We start from the raw sequence: 17,557 nt of genomic DNA, 5'->3' as shown, positions 1-17,557 counted from the left end.
GTTTATGAGTTTGAGCCCCATCTTAGGCTCTCGGCTGTCAGTGTAGAGCCCACTTCAGATACTCTGTCTCCCTTTCTCTCTGCTCCTCTCCCCTCATTCCCTCTTTTTCTCTCCTTCCCACCCCCCTCAGAAATAAACATTTAAAAAAACTTTGTCCAGTAAATTTGTCCTGTAAGTGGGTAAACCTCTTCTTCAAGGAAAACAAATAGCCCATAAAGGACCAAACCCTCAACTTTTTACTCTTGACCTTCACCCACCAACTGCCAACCAACTCTAAGGATTTTCTTGGCCTACTGGTCAAGGGTAGCTTTTGGCCCAATCATGTACTTCCCCAATTTGCTCTTTCTTACTTAGGTCATGGTTTCTCTTTCCTTAGTAAATTATTGATTCTAGATGAAGGGAATAGCTTGCACATACTGTCTACAAGGAGTAACAGGGACATTGATTTGGCCACGCTTAGGGTTTTATTTTAGGAAGCTATGGGAAACCAGGCGGGGTAGGTAAGGCCAGATGTGAACAACAGTATGTTAGCACTGCACGAGAGCTTAGAATTTGGCTTGTCTAGAGTTTCCTAGAGTGGGGTCTACATATATCATCATGGAGGAGTGTAGGTTGATTTCACATAGATATATGCCAAAAAAACCCATTTTATTTTAATTATGTGCTTATTTATGTGTATTAGAAAAAAGGTTATCGTCACTTTAGTTCCACGATTTCACATATATTATTGCCAAGACTTTGTTGTTGTTGTTGTTGTTTAAAAAAAGACTTAAGTAAACAAATGAATCCATTTAGAAGAAAAAATGTTAAAAAAATAACAACATGGCAAATATTATGAAGGCGACACCCGAATGACTGAGGCTGGGGAAGTGCTGAGCTAGTATAACACTTCTTCACATCTCATGTGGGGAAATCCAGACCCAAAGAAGCTAAATAACATGTCCCAGGTCAAGCAGGTGGAAGGCCTGCCACACCAATCTAAAGACCAGCTCAGCCATCATTCAGACACTGACTATACCAGGTAAACTTATCGAATAAAAAATGTTTCTGTTGTTATCAAATGAAAATATTAAAAAATAATTTTAACTCCGGGAACGACTCGAGGATAGGGAGGGAAGGTGGGAAAGAAAGAGGAGCAAACCCACCTACATCACCGCAGCCTGGCCCCAGAGTGGACCTTCCATACCGCTCTTCCTGCAAAGACGATGCGAAACCCCAACACTGGAAACTCTTGCTAGAAGATTTCCTGAAATGATCACTCATTCCGCGCTGTCCTCTCTGTTCCACTTCATCACGCTCGAAGTTTTGTCGGCTGGGATTTTTGCTGTCTTGGCAAATGTGGTGATGGTGTCAAACCTAATGTTTGCTAAATTTTTGCAGAAATGCTGAGAAGACTTCTGTGGGGGCCTATTGTCAATTATCTGGAAAAAGAGAAGTTTGCCGACATTAGAAACAAGAACTGTGTGGGGTTAGGCTCTGGGTTTTAATGAGAAGAATTCAAATTAGAATGTTGGCTATTTCCTATAGCTTGCTAAAAATAACCTGGGTGCCTGCTTCCTTCCCTCACACTTCATTTTCGGTGCCTGCTCATGCTGAAGAGGCAGGAGAGCTGGAAAATGCTCCTTGGGATCTTGCACCAGTGCTCTTTCTTCAGATCAATGTAATTTAGCTTTGACGTGCTCTCTCGTGCACCAACGGGCATGCTCCCTTGGGCTCCTGTCAGATTTACACTTGAGGAAGCTTGAAGGTGATAAGGGGACCACACACACCACGCCCTGTTGATTTTCCCTTTTCAGTGTCTCTTTCCATCACTTGCCTGGGATGCTACAAGACCCTCTGCCTGCTCTTTCTACCTTGAATCTACCCTCTCCCCACCCAGTCACACGGCCACCAGAACAATCTTTTCCATCACAAAGCTGAACACACCCCCCACCACTATCAGGACCACTATCACCAATTAAAACTATTCAATGGCTTCCCATTGTTTGTATGATAAATATTAGAATCCTTGACGTGGTCTACAAGCAAGGTCCTCCCTGATCTGTGCCCTGGGACCTCTCCAACCTCAGCCCCTCTCCCCTTCACTCTCCCTGATCCAATGCAGAGTCCTTACTCCTTGTGCTTCACCAGGTCCCCACAGGGCCCCCAGCTCATTCCCTCTCCTTCCTTCTTTTTTTTTTTTTTTTAATTTTTTTTTTAACGTTTATTTATTTTTGAGACAGAGAGAGACAGAGCATGAACGGGGGAGGGGCAGAGAGAGAGGGAGACACAGAATCAGAAACAGACTCCAGGCTCTGAGCTGTCAGCACAGAGCCTGATGCGGGGCTCAAACTCACGAACCTCGAGATCATGACCTGAGCCGAAGTTGGCCGCTCAACCGACTGAGCCACCCAGGTGCCCCACCTCCCCTTCCTTCTTTATCGACTTAATTCTTGCTCATCATTCAGGCCTCAACCCAATCATCACTTTTTTAGGAAAGCTTTTTATGACCCTTTAGACGAGGTCAAATCCTTTCTCGTATTGCCTCTCCTAGCCCCATGGAGATCTCTCCTTACCAGCACTCGTCACCACTTCCTTTGCACATTTATTTAATGATTAATTGGTTACTAGTGTTACCCCTCTTGATGGTAGCTCCAAGAAAACGGGAACCACATCTGTTTGCCCATCCTTGTATCTTCCATATCTCATATCATGCCTAGAACACAAGAAACACTCAGTATTTCTTGAAGGAAATAAACATCAATCCCCTGAAAGACCCAAGCCTCCCTCTCTTGCACAGGTCCTTTCCAAGAGAAAGTATTACTGCATTCAACTGGGGATATGTTCTGTAGACGATAGACTGGGGGAAGGAGGTTCCCTGAATTTCCCTGAAGTGCTAGGAATACATTAGTATTGTGCTTTTTCATCATAAACCAGTCTGACTTCTGCCTGGATCTTCCAAAGGAATTGTCCCTACATAAACCACAGTGCCTCTCTCAGTTTCTCGATTCAAATGGAAGGTCTCATACGTCATTTTCCCTATTAAGTTAAAAAATACATATTTTTCTAACATCTCTGTGCAAACGAAGTCTTAGACACTCACTTGTATTGTGGAGGAAGTTTAGAGAGCGAGGGCAGAGAGGGAAAATTAATGGCGTCAAGGCAGGTGACTCAAAGGTTTCTAAATGAAGTTTTTTTTTTTTTAAGTCTATTTTGAGAGAGAGAGAGAGAGAGAGCAAGTGGGGAAGGGGCAGAGAGAGGGAGAGACGGAATCCCAAGCAGGCTCCGCACTGTCAGCGCAAAGCCCAATGCGGGGCTTGAACTCATGAACTGTGAGATCATGACCTGAGCTGAGATCAAGAGTCAAACGTTTAACCAACTGAGCCACCCAGGCACCCCTGAAGCTTTAAGAAATCTGTCTCCATGGGGGATCAGGGGAGACAGGAATGGTGAGACAAGCAGCCGGACCTTCAAGGCAAAGGAAGGTTAAAAAAAGCTGATGTAAAAGGGGAGATGTCCTCTCTCATCCACTCTGCCCCACCCACAGCTCCCTGACCTACCGTGGACCAGTCCTGTGGTTTGGAGTCAGGTGGTCCTGAGGGCCCCCAATGGCACCCTGCTCACCATCTTTCCTGGAGGATCAGCATTCAGCTTCTGGTGCTTTGGAAATCCAGCTCAGCCCACGATGAGGGAGTTATTATTGGCACATTCTTGAATTTTATCAGTGTTTTTAAACAGTGATCACTGTGTGACACACAGAAGTCCAAGAAAAGGCTGTGAGCACTGGGAGATTAATCTGCTTGCTCTGGGCCAGCTTCCACATGCCAAATGTTTGGGTCAGGGTCAGATCAAGGCTGCAGATGGTCGCCGGCAGAGAGCTACTATTTTGGGGGCACAGGTCATGGGAAAGGCTTACAGTTCAAAGTTGGCTTCTATTTCTGTCCCATGACTTTTCCTTCAGCCTCATGTATCACAGTCATCAACAATCCATCAAATTTGAGGAAATCCTTGTTGCTTAAAGACCCTGATATTATACTGCTATAAAAGCCCACAGGATTGAGGAGAGGGCGGGCAACCTCAGACCTCTCCTGCCTCCCATAGAAGGGGAAAGAAAAAGGGAAATATTTAAATATCATGTTATGTTCTATCTAGCTATATATTTTTCAATCTCTGATTTGAGCTGAGTTTTAGAAATTCTGTGTCCCTTTCAAAAACTACAGCTGCAAAGAATACAGAAGATCACATCAGTGTATCTTGTTAGAAGATATAAGTTCAGATTTCGTTCTTTTCCTTTTTTAAAATTTTTTAAAAAGTTTATTTATTTATTTTAGGAGAGGAGGGGTGGAGAGAAAATTCCAAGCAGGCTTCTCGCTGACACAGCACAAGCCCAATGTGGGGCTCGAACCCGTGAACCACGAGATCATGGCCCCAGCCAACATCAAGGGTCAGATGATTATTTTTTATCCTAATGTTTATTTATTTTTGAGACAGAGACAGAGCACAAGCCAGGGAGGGACAGAGAGAGAGGGAGACACAGAATCAGAAGCAGGCTCCAGGCTCTGGGCTGTCAGCACAGAGCCCGATGTGGGGCTCAAACCCACGAACTGTGAAATCATGACCTGAGCCCAAGTCAGACGCCTAACTGACTGAGCCACCCAGGTGCCCCAAGAGTCAGACATTTAACTGACTGAGCCATCCAGATACCCCTAAGTTCAGATTTCCAAAGGGCAAAGATCTGACTTTTGAGATGGTTCATCCAGGAAAATTTTCCTAGCTAAGTGGATGACAGGGAAAGCTCAGGGTCATGCTAGCCAATGAGAAGTCTGTGTCGTTCTATTGTTTCTCATTTACAGTCTATCCATAGATGGGAAGAGAAACTGATCAAGGGTGAGAGTGACTTATGGGTTTTGGGGGAAAAGCAGAAAGGACCCTTGTCTAATGTTAGGACTCTATTTTTCAAACTTTAGATCAGTATCACCTGGGAGCATTTTTTTTTTTTCAAAATTTTTTTTAACGTTTTATTTATTTTTGAGACAGAGAAAGACAGAGCATGAACGGGGGAGGGGCAGAGAGAGAGGGAGGCACAGAATCAGAAGCAGGCTCCAGACTCTGAGCCATCAGCCCAGAGCCCGACGCGGGGCTCGAACTCACGGACCGCGAGATCGTGACCTGAGCTGAGGTCGGCCGCCCAACCGACTGAGCCACCCAGGCACCCCCTCTGGGAGCATTTTTAAAGTGCAGATCTTCAGATTTTCATGGCATGTGGCCCAGCCATCTGCACTTTCAGTGGGCATTACATGTAATTCCAAAGCAGCCTGAGGAAAAGCCATGCTAGGAAAGCTAAAATCACAATAGGGGTGGGAGGAGAAAGGATAATGGTATCTAGAATTCACCATCATTGTTAAAAAGCCCAGGGATGAAAGGCAAATATTAAATATAAATCCAGGAAAAATTCGGGATATTGGAAAGGTGAGTTCCATTCAGACATCAGACAAGACCAGAGTTAGCTTACCCGTAAATGAGAGCAGCTGCAAATTTGTAAATTAGGTACCAAGTTTTGGTTGTTAAGTGAGAGAAAACCCAATGCAAATTGGCTTAAGCAAAAACTTAAGAACCTATTGGCTCACGTAAATGGAAAGTACAGTGGTAAAACTGGTCTCCAAGGTTGTCAGGGGCTCAAACATCATTGAAACTCAGTCTCTCTGCCTTTGCCTCTGGAATGTTACATTTCTTCCATCTTGGTTACCCTTTTCTCCTCTCGTGGAGAAGATATCTGCCTGAAATTCTGACTGTTCATACTTGATTCCAGGTCTGGAACCAAAGGAGAAAAGGAGAGAAAAGAGAACTCCTTTGTCCAGGTTATTCCATTAAAAAAAAAAAAAAAAAAATCCCAGGATTATCTCTGATTGGATTAGCTTGGGTCCCATGACTACTTCTCGCTGATTAGGGATTCAAATACAATGTTGCTAAGATCTGGATGATTTTCCTACCCCTAGATCTGGAGATTATTTTCCTATCCCTAGATCTGGTGAAGGGATAACCCAACCCCATGGATTAAAAGTACAGTGGGAAGCGGATATAATTTCCTAAGAAAAAAACCCAAGATCTCCTTCCTAGAAAAAGACGAAATAGATTCTGGGTAGCAGAAACCATGATTGTCTGCTACAGTGGCTGAGAAATATTTTTGTGTAATTATACAAAAAAGTCATGTTGACCTTAAAAATAAATCTGCCAGTTATCTTACACCCAACAAGAGGAGATTATTTGGAGAATAGCAAAGAATTGTAGTCCAGGACAAGTAAGTTACTGCAAAACCACGGACAAGTCCCGCTGAGCAAAGAAGCACACCCCTTTATAAAGAATGAAACAGGGAATTTGGGATGGCTGTCACAAACACAAAGTCTATTAGAGGAAATTAGGAGTTGGAAGTATAATTGCTTCTCATTGGCAAGTTGTGACAGTCTTCCATTGGCTGGGCTATTGCCAGGGAAGGAGGTAAGTCTTTCTTCTTCCTGCTGGAATAGTAAAGTAGTGGCCACATCCCACTCTTCCTGGTCTAGGAGTCACCGGGAGTGCTAGGGTGTAAGAGCTCCCCCTGCCGGCCTCCAACTCCATTCTAAAGGAGTTTTGTTTTATTAATTTCCACAATATCTATCGGTTAATATTCACTTATTTTAATATTAAGTATCGAGTCCTACATTTCAATGTGGGTATTATGCTATTGTAATAGCCTGTTTGTTTCTAATTTTCCCAGTGGATCATAACCCCATGAGGGCAGAGACTGTATTGATCTTGTTTATCCATGTGTAGACAAGGAGTCTTTACAGTAGGATGTGCAAAAAAGTACGGTACACGAAGACAATGGTAGAACTTTTACTCATTTTTCTTACCTAATTTCTGGGAGGATAAAAAGAAGCTTTATTAACATTTAGCGTGTGGCTATGTGGATCAGCAATGACACACTCATTATGTTCAGCAGTGGTAATGGTAACAAGGGATCCCAAGAGACGAGAACTCCACTTGTTCATTCACTCCTCCGGCTCCTGGCCTCCCACCCAGCACCATTCAGACTCGCTGCCTGATGCTATGATTTGTCTGACCGACCCTAGGACCTCTCTCTCAGGAGGTACCTTCATCCAAGTGGGACACTCACTTTCTATCTGCTCCCAGCAAACTGGATGTCAGATGTAGTAGAATCTGTCAATCCCTAGTGATCTTGATCTAGAGCCTTACTATTAATGAACGCAACCTTTCCAAATGTAGGTTGGAAAATAGGCTGACCTCAGTCAGCCAACTGGGCTTTATCAAACACCTAGTATACCAGGAAGAGGGAGATAAAGATATTCATAAGGGAAAGGCCTTTCCCTCAAGGAGCTCAACTAGGAAAAGAAGTCAGGTAATTATAGAGGTGACTGCCATTTAGAGAGGCAAGGATGATGACTGCACATGCTTTCTTCAAAAGGCATCATTTCCCTAAGGCAGTCTTATTTTTTTTTCATGTTTATTTATTTTTGAGAGAGAGAAAGAGAGAGGTGGGGGGAAGGACAGAGAGAGAGGGAGACACAGAATCTGAAGCAGGCTCCAGGCTCTGAGCTATCAGCACAGAGCCCGACTCGGGGCTCGAACCCACGAGCTAATGGTGAGATCATGACCTGAGCTGAAGTCGGACTTAACCGAATGAGCCACCCAGGCGCCCCTCCCTAATGCAGTTTTAAAGGAAGCACCGCTGTTGACAGGAGCGGGTCTTCCTTCACCCCAGATTCCTGGAGTTCTTTTCTTTTTTTTTTTTTTTTTTTTACATTTTTTTAATGTTTTTTATTTTTGAGACAGAGAGAGACAGAGCATGAACGGGGGAGGGTCAGAGAGAGAGGGAGACACAGAATCTGAAGCAGGCTCCAGGGCTCAAACTCACAGACCGCGAGATCATGACCTGAGCCGAAGTCGGACACTTAACCGACTGAGCCACCCAGGTGCCCCTGGAGTTCTTTTCAATACAGTGTTGGAATTAACCCTGCCATGCCTAGACCCAGGCCAGTATATCTTTTGTAGGTAGAAACAAAGGAGAAAGGATTCAGACCTGGCTGATCCAGTGAGTCAGGATATCAGCCTGTCAACAAAAATCTAAGAAGCAAACATTAGACTCCTAGATTAGGAAGCAGGCACATCACCTCCCAGGGCTCATTCCAATAAGGTAAACAGACTGGCTGCATTATCTGTCAATCTACAATGGTTGCAGGCCAACATCGCCAATGCCCGATTTTATGTTCCATTAAGATTTCAATTAATCTCTTCCTCATTTAGTCTCGGAGAGGGAGTGATCTGCCTTTAAATAAATACCACACAACCTTTCACTTGCAAAAGGCACATAAGCTTATATATTTGATTTATGTTCTTTCTCATGTCCAGAAACAGCATCTATTCTATTTCTCTATCTATATTGACTTTGCCAAAAATTGTAGTTCCAAGAGTTTTCCTCCCTGTTCCTAGGAAGAGAATTTTTCCGTGTCTGAATCTTATATTTCCCAACAGTTTCACACTTCTTCGTGAGTATACAGATTTTTAAAAACTGTACTGATTAAGTAAAATGTGCCAAAAGATACCCAAAGTTCTCTTTGAGGTACCCAAGTCTCCACATCCTACAGGAACAAAAGGTTTTGCTTTTTCTTTAAACCCAATAAGATATGCTGCCACTCAAGTCACTGTGAAGAGTGAGCTGCCAAAAGAACCTTTGGTGAATTTTTTGTCTATGAAATGAGTGGGGCAATTCATGTTTTTCCACAGCCTGCATCTCTCCGAATAAAAAGAATAACATCTAAGAGGAGAAACTAGGTTATTCGTGCTTTTCTCCTCAGAATGTAGACTCTGTCTCAAGCTTGACACATCATGATAGAAAGATGGCTGCAGCAACCTCAAGCATCACTTCCTCACATATCAATACCCAAGAGCTGTGAGACAGAATGTTCCATCCAGAAGCCCTGCAAAAAGGCTTTCCTCACATTTCATTGACCAGAATTGATGACACACCCGTTTCTAAACCAATCACTGGCCTGGAAATTGGTATTATCAAGATCCAATCCCCTAAAACATCCATATGACCAATAAATGTACAAAATTAGATTTCTGTTAGCAGGGAGGAATGGCTGTTATGTAGGCAATCCACAGCTTTTGTGCACAAGACCAACCGACAGATGAGGAGGTGGGAGTGGGATGGGGATTGACCCAAGCAGCTTTGAGGAAGCTCACTTTATGTTAGCCTGAGCTTTCAACCACTGGAGCCATTCCATTAGCTCCAGTGACAACAACTGAATATATTGTCTCTAAGATATCTTTGTTAAGACGTGTATATATTAATTGGCAAGAAGAATGATCAATAGGTAACCTATGTCTATTGGCACGTAGACAAAAATTTATTGGTCAGATTAACTATAAGTCAGATTGGAAACAACATTAATAATTGGGTTAGACATTTTCACGTGTTTACCATGTGCTGGCAATGTATGAAATGCTTTACATGGTTTATAGATTTTAGAGATGAAAATTGCAGCCATCTTTCTATCCAACTGTAAGATGATCAGTTACATCTTACATCTTTAAAAAGTTAAAGATTATATTCTGGGCTGCCCTCCTTAATGGGTGCTAAACTGTTCCAGATTTTATATCCACGTTTCACATCCAGGAGAGAAAATTTTGTTTCCTAGAATTCCCAGCAAAAGTTTCAAGTTACCAGTTGGTTAGATCACCTGTGAGTCAATCCCTGTGGCTGAAAGAACACATGTTAATTGCGCTAAAGCTGGGTTGCTTGAACCAATCACATCAGCAAAGGAAAATGAGGTTACCTGGATTGGCTCAAACCACATAGTGCCCATCCCTAAAACTGAGGGGTTGGGGCAATTCCATCTAAACAACATAGTTGTTACTTACTGTGGAGGAGTTAAAGTCAATGTTGGAGAGACACCCACAGGTTCTTAACAGTGTTTTCTGGCAGTGGGAAAGTGGGGGAAATTTGCAAAAGGGATCCAGTTTACAAAAGTATTCACTCAGACTGGTGAAACCCTACTGATACTCCAGGGAGGAAAAAGTAGCTCTGATGAAGAATTTTCTTAGTAAAGTTTATAAAGAAATGGGTAAGTACAAATTCACACTTGAAAAGTTTGCTTCTGGATGGGTTTTACATTTTTAAAGTTGCTTTTGTGCATCTATTTGTCATTTATTTCTTATTTTTTCTATGGTCGACTTGTATCATTTTTTTTAAAACATTTAAAGGCCACTTTTTTTTTTTTTAAGGGGAGAGGGTGCTTTACTGACAGGTACTTGGAAAGCCAGCCCAGAGGACATCACCAGATATTTTCCCCACATTAACATCGCTTAAAGGGAATTGTATTTAAAACAATAATATTGGGGTCATTCTTAACTTTAGAGAAGAATTCATCACAGGATGAATGCATTGAAATGTGTTATTATCAGTAAAAGTGTTCCATATTTTTAGGAACATTTCTATTGAATATACGATGTCAATTTCATAGGATACCCTATCTCAAGATGCTAAAGGTTTCAGACTCCGCTGAATATATTTCCACTAGATTGAACTAAACACTGATGACCAATGATCATTTCAAAGAGAGAAATTTCGATAACCTTCCAAAAGATGAAGACTTTATATTATATGCCAAGCCCCTGGTTGTTCCTTTGAGAAAAAAAAAATTTTTTTAATGATCCTTACTCTTTTGAAAGACGTCCTCCCTTACTGAAAAAAAAAATGTTTTTAATAAAAACTAACAACAGGTGTATGGGAACAGCATCAGGTGTCCCTCTAGTTCCCAACTGCCTTCTTTCACGTTCCCAGCCCTATTAGGCCCTTAACAGTGTGTCTGATTCAAACTTTAGTGAGTAAATCTAGGTGGCTAAACTTTATAATCACCACATTGTGGAGAAGGAAATTACAGCTTTGAGAGATTAAGCAACTTGCTAGGACTTCTCAACTCCTAAGTACAGCCAACATTCAAACCTAATTTTTCCTTATTCCAGAACCCACACTCTCACCGCTTCAACCATGCTGCCTTGCTGACAGATAACCAGAGTATTCACTCATTTACTCCATCATGTAGTAAATAATCACTGAGCACCTATTACTTGCCTGAAGCTCCACGTAGGCCGTGTAGAGAGACATAGCCGTTGGCCTTCATGGATTACGGTCACTGGGTAGAATGACAGATCAACAAACTCATAGGTAACTATGAACAGCAATAAGTACAATGAGGGGGGGGGGGGGGAAACCAGAATGTGAAATATAAAGATTTAGAAAGTTTACCTAATCCTTCACAAGTATGAGCTATCAAGAAGGAAATCTCTTCCTCATAGCCACCACCACTTGTAGGTAGATGAAGCAGTAAGCCTCCTACTAGGTCGTGATTTATAATAAAAGCCGGGTCAGACCAATCTCTGCTACGCACACTGAGAAAGAAAATTGTCCCTGAACTGAAGCAGGACTTTGCGGTCTGAAGTGATTAGCTGCTACTTTGGAGAGGTAATGACTGCTCCTGATAAATCACATAGGCTATTTTCTGATAGACTTCAATGAGCTCAAGAGTCCTTTCTAGCAAATTTACTGTCCTGGATCTTCCGTGGGCCCCTCCAGCTCCACTCCACACCTTTCCCCACCCTCCTGGGCCCTGGAAGCTAGCCTGCCCCGACTGCATTCCTGGGCTCCCTGGCCTTGCAGTTTAGGTTGAGTCTTGCCCGGTGAGAAGCACCAGCAGGAGACTGGAAGGCAGAAAGGGCAGCGGAATGGGGTTGGGTTATACATGCCTTGATTCTCTCCCTGCAGAGATGCTGTGGGTGGTCTATGCCCCTGCGTGGGAAGCCTCTGCTCCTGGCAGAAAGCACCTCATGGGTAGCTTCTGTCTTCAAGTCTACCCTTCCCCGGCCCCTTCAGTCCCAGGAGCAGTAATGGCTCCCTGAGGAGCTCCGAGGACCACATCATCCCTCCTCAGCATCCGCAAACCCTGCACACACCCTAACACACAATCTCCCTTCCAGTGTCTTGACATTACCCATTTTGAGCGAGCCATTTGCTTTCCACCGAGAATACATCGACTAACCCATCCACTGTCAGCTTCAGGAACTGTTTAGCAACCTGTGACCAGTCTCCCAGGGTATCTCGTGATCTTTATCTAACCCTCCTTTTAAAAAATCATACGAATAGCGAACATCGAAGCAATTTTTGTTTTGTCCCTACAAAGTTATGTATCAAGTGAGAAATATTGAAGTTAGCGTGCTCAGAAGCCTCTTTCCCGGCAGCAAGTTTGAAAAATACCTTTGATATACGCGTGCAGCCCAGTTAGCTTGCCTGAGACGCTACTTTAACAATATAAGCACAAAAAGAGTCATACATCCTATCCTGTGCGCTCGATGAAGTCCCAGATTTCTGCCCTTTTGGGTGCTGAGATAGCTTCTTTCATGTAAAGTGTACTCAAAGTAAATGTGAATACGCTAGCAGCAGACTCAGCTGCCAAGCCAAAGCAGGGTCGTAGAAATTCTCCAATCAGCATCTGAGCACATGACAACTTTGGAACTGGGATCCGAGAGAGAAGGCCTTGGCCTCGCTAGATCCTTATACTCTATTTAACAGCAGACGCGCCCAGACAACACTTCCAGCAAATCCACGCGTTTGAAGAGCCCTCATTCCGTCAGCGCCCAAATTCTGACACCCACCACGCAGATCAGAGACAAGGAAGGTGCTGAAGTCTCCCCACGACCAGCTATCTCTGGAGTATAGACTTGATTTAGGGCTTTCAAATGCTAATCAACCATCCCTCTGCTGTATAATTTCTGATTAGAGTACTTTCAAATATTAACTAACTGCCTCTGAAGTGCAGATAAAAACCGACTAATGCAGATTTTACAGTGTCTGCGCGCGAATGTTTTAAAGTCAGTTACAAACAATATAGCAAATAAATACCCTTGGGCAGAGCACTGCCTCCCGTGATGCTGGCTCCAGCCATTTCATCTGCACGTGGAGCACATTCTGTTATCCTGTCACACTATTTCTGAAAGACAAAACTGTATACAAAACAAAACATTCACACAAAATCATCGTGAAAAGCCACAAACTGCCCTTGTACTGTAGAAACCATTTTATATTTGTGGATTCCCTGACAACCCAACGTCTTATAAAACCTACATCTAATTTCTAAGGAAGTAGTCCTAGTTTATTGCATAACCCTATTGGCGTCTCAGTGACACGCTATTCTTTCTAAAGGTACCATTGCCTTTTGCTCCAGAGAACAGTTTAAACAGTTTGCAAATCGAAGTCCCCGCCCTCAGAAGCCCTCAGTGTGAAACGCTCAGGTTGTACTGTGACATTTGCCCTTCCCTGACACCACCCATCTTCAGAACTTCTTCCTACAGGAAGAGAAACCGCTCTTGAGTCCTTACACAAGAAGGTCTCCACCCTTTCCATCTGAGTTCCTTCCTTATGAGGCAACTAACACGAGCATAACTTTCAGGCTGACCTGGGGAGACTGAGAAGGAAACTGTAGGGTGGTAATAGGAAGGCGGTACCCATCTGGCTGAAGATTATTGGCAATTATCCAGTTTTTAGAGCAGGGCAGCATCTATTTTTACAAGGCTTATTGGTGGCTAATTGCTTGAGATGTTTGATAGAACACAATTTCTCAGGCATTCAACCAGCTCTCAGTAGCTTTCCTTTTCTGATGTGGGCCCAACCCATTACAATTGTTTCCAAAGAACTGTCCATAATATTTTATCATGAAGGAATTCCATTGTATTGTTTGCAATAGAGGGGCAATTAGATTCTGCTAAGATGAAAAACACAGACTCTTCACTGAAACAATTACTTCAGTGTATCATAATAAGATTCCTGTGTAATGTAGTCATTTGAAAGACAGTTCAAAAACCAAGCTATTAAAATCTCTGCTCCGGAATAAATACAAAAATAAAATTTTATGACCAACATTTTACGTGCAAGTTAGGACTCCATTAACTGGTTAAAACCAAATCAGCTAGAAAGTGCTCTAAGAAAAGGATGAGATGCTTCCTTCAGGTGATTTATCCAAGTAGATAGAAAGATCCGCAGGGGCACCTGGGTGACTCAGTCAGTTAATCGGTGATCTCACAGTTTGTGGGTTTGAGCCCCCGTCAAGCTCTGTGCTGACAGCTCAGAGCCTGGGCCTGCTTCAGATTCTGTGTGTGTGTCTCTTGCTCTCTGCCCCTCCCCCACTCACACTCTGTCTCTGTCTCTTGAAAAAATGAATAAACGTTAAAAAAAAAATTTTTTTTTAGGGGCGCCTGGGTGGCTCAGTCGGTTGAGCGTCCGACTTTGGCTCAGGTCATGATCTCACGGTCCGTGAGTTCGAGCCCCGCGTTGGGCTCTGTGCTGATGGCTCGGAGCCCGGAGCCTGCTTCCGATTCTGTGTCCCCCTCTCTCTCTGACCCTCCCCCGCTGGCACTCTCCCAAAAAAAAAAAAAATTAAAAAAAAAATTTTTTTTTTAAGAAAGAAATGGGAAAATATGACAAGGAGGCTCTGGGAAGAAGCTGGACAAGACGATCCGCTAAGTGGGTATCAGGATACTGAGTTAGACGTGAACTTGATAGGAATCCCCAGAAAGGTGCTCGGGGAGACCTTAAGGCTGTCTACATAGGACTATAGCAGCATTCTTGATTTTGTTTTCATGGCTGCAAATTATGTGATGCTCCTCTCGTCAAAGGTGGGGCCTCTGCCTCCTCTCCTTGGGTGTGTGTGGGGGGGAGGGGGTGCTGACTGCTTCAACCAATACCGGCACTGTGTGGTTGGTCTGGAAACAGCCAGATAGCTTCTATCCGGTTCTGCTGGGGTGTTTGCTCCAAGGGAAGCCAGCTGCCATGAAGGAAACCTGACTATTCTGGGACTGTCCCACTGGAGAGGCCAAAGTGTATTCACTCTTGCCAGCCAACAGGAAGCATCAGTGGCCAGCCGTGTGACAAGCCATCCTGGACATCCATCCAGTCAAGTTGAACTTTCAAATGGCTGCAACCACGGTAGACATCTGACAGCAATTCCGTGAGAAACACCAAGTAAGAACTACCCAGCCAAGCCCTTTGGAATTTCTGCCCCTGGAATAATTCGTCTTATAGCAATGGTAACCAGGACAAGGACTGATTCATTGTCCTACAGGAGACCTGGGTGTGAATGTTACAAACGAGAATATTCTGTGAATTGCCTTAGGCAAACAAAAAAAGTGGACTTGTTGTGTGGTTCTGGCAATCTGTCCTAACAAGTTTGGAGCCTTCTTTTCTTTCCAGATCTAGAAAAGTGCTCCTGTCCTCCAGACATCAAATAAAATTGAAGTAAATTACCCCTTAATTCTGGAATCAATTTTTTCTTTCTTTGATTTTACTGGAAGTTCCTCTGAGTAGTAACGTATTTTCTCTCAACATATAGATTTGAGATGGAAAGAAAATTTTTATTTGAAGATAATGTTCTGTTTTTAAGCCCAAATTGAATCAAATCCTCCTTAGTTGCTCCTGCACTAAGTCTTTTCCACCAATAACAGTTCTATTCTTAAAGGTTTTACTAGCTCTGAATCAAGTTCTGTTGTGACTCAAGTGGTGTGTGGGCAGCAACTAAAGACTTTCTAGAAGGGTAAGTTACTACAGGAAAAACATCCCAAATGCTTTTGAAAAAGTACGTTGAAACAGTTATAAAACACCCATGGCACAATCTGCAGACAGCCCTAGAATTAACCGCACGGAAGATTAGCAGCAGGTACATGATTAGAAAAGGAATAAACTGGAAAATAACCTTTCATAGAGTGGGTTTGAACAAAGGTCTTACGCTCACCAAAGGTCTTACGCTCACATCTGACAGTTGGCCTAACAGGAAGACAGGTGCCACAGAATTGTGCGGGGTTGAAAGGAAACCTGGAGTACAGAGCCATAAAATCAGACTAAGACTACTTCCTGCAGTTCCTCAAGGCAGACCTCTCCTGCACTGATGAAGCCGCCCACGGAGCGTTTGAAGGACTCCACGTGAATCAGGGCTGACCACATCTTTGGTCTGTTCAGATCGGAAGCTTGGCAAAACAGCAACGTAGAAAAATCATTTTCATTTCCCCCATATTTTTCCTTCCTGCAATTCACATCCCCTGAAATACACGACCCCGCGTACCCACCCCACTTAACCATCCTCTTTGGCCAAGTGGGTACGACCTATTTGGTTAAGGGTCCTTTTTTTTTTAATTTTTAATTTTTTTATTTTTTAACTTTTTTTTTTTTTTTTTTTTGAGACAGAGAGAGACAGAGCATGAACAGGGGAGGGGCAGAGAGAGAGGGAGACACAGAACTGGAAGCAGGCTCCAGGCTCTGAGCCATCAGCCCAGAGCCCAATGCAGGGCTCGAACTCACGGACACTGAGATCGTGACCCGAGCCGAAGTCGGATGCTCAACCGACTGAGCCACCCAGGCGCCCCTAAGGGTCCTTTTTAAGGGATAGTTTCCATGATGGGATGTTCTCCAACTTCCTCCTCCCGACCCATCAAAAATTGTCCTCCAATGTCCCGTTCTTAGAATGCTAAAATCCCTCAGCAACTCTCCACTGCCTTTAGGGAAATGATCCAAATTCCACATCTTAGTATTTAAGAATATCCACAATGTAAGATCCAACCCATCTTACGGCGGTTTCTCAATCTTTCCTTCAGACAAAGGCAGATACTCATCGTTTCTTTCTGCTGTTGTTCACCATGTACTTTCCAACAACCGTATCTTTGTCTGTGCCTTCCCCCTACACAGAATGCCCTCCTCCTAGTCCAAACATACCTAACCCCTGTATGTATGCAGAGGTATTCCAGATACTTACTATAGTACCCAGTAGTTCAAGATTTATCCTTTCTTTCAAGAGCCATATCAAACCTGACCACCTCCACGAAGCATGCTCCTCTCCCGGCAAACCCTACTAATTGTATCCTCTGAATTCTCAATCACTCATCCGGCACTTAGCACATGCTGTGTTGTAATGTTATTTGTGTATTTATATTTTTCTTTCTCAGTGTGGGGCAGTGAAAATAGCACATGTCTCTGGTGTCTCTTGATGCACTATTCTCTACACTCAACCTGTACCAGATGACAATAATGCTTCAGTCAAAAGATGATCTATATCAAAAACTCTTAGGTACTCCCACTAGGGAGGTAATAAGCTAAGTCCTGTTGTTCTGGTTGCTCCAACAATACAGGAACTCTTAGGAATATGTCTAAGGCTATATCTCGTTCACCCCCTTGGCAGCCAAATGGCCGGGGAAAGAAATGACTCGGCTGACGCTTCAGACCAGAGTAGGTCTTTTGGAACCTGTAAGTCCCATCGCAGCCTGGATATTCTTGTATTCAGGACAGGAACCTGTGCGTTTTCTCAAATTCCTTTGACCACCTCCTTCTTTTTCTCTCTTGATTGGCTTCCTGCCTATAGCAAGTCACTCTTCCACTTGCGGACTTAAGAACATTGTACTGCAGAGCGTGGAATCTGGCCAATCCGAGTGGCGGTTGAGGGGTCAGCTCATGCTGCGTGCATGGTGAACCTTAATCAATGAG

At 43.5% G+C, this 17,557-nt stretch overlaps 1 protein-coding gene across 1 annotated transcript in view; it reads right to left on the bottom strand.

Annotated features, from left to right (window-relative positions):
- RGS6 (regulator of G protein signaling 6) overlaps nucleotides 1–2,169 on the bottom strand; it is a 585,661-nt gene extending 583,492 nt beyond the window's left edge. Inside the window, exon 1 of the mRNA XM_042990036.1 lies at nucleotides 1,146–2,169. The gene's annotated coding sequence lies outside the window, so the exon portion shown is untranslated. The remainder of the gene's footprint in view (nucleotides 1–1,145) is intronic.
- Between the last annotated feature and the right edge of the window lie 15,388 nt (nucleotides 2,170–17,557).

Source organism: Panthera tigris, chromosome B3, assembly GCF_018350195.1.
Source record: "Panthera tigris isolate Pti1 chromosome B3, P.tigris_Pti1_mat1.1, whole genome shotgun sequence".
NCBI lineage: Eukaryota > Metazoa > Chordata > Mammalia > Carnivora > Felidae > Panthera > Panthera tigris.
This window is presented reverse-complemented; position numbering and strand designations above follow the sequence as displayed.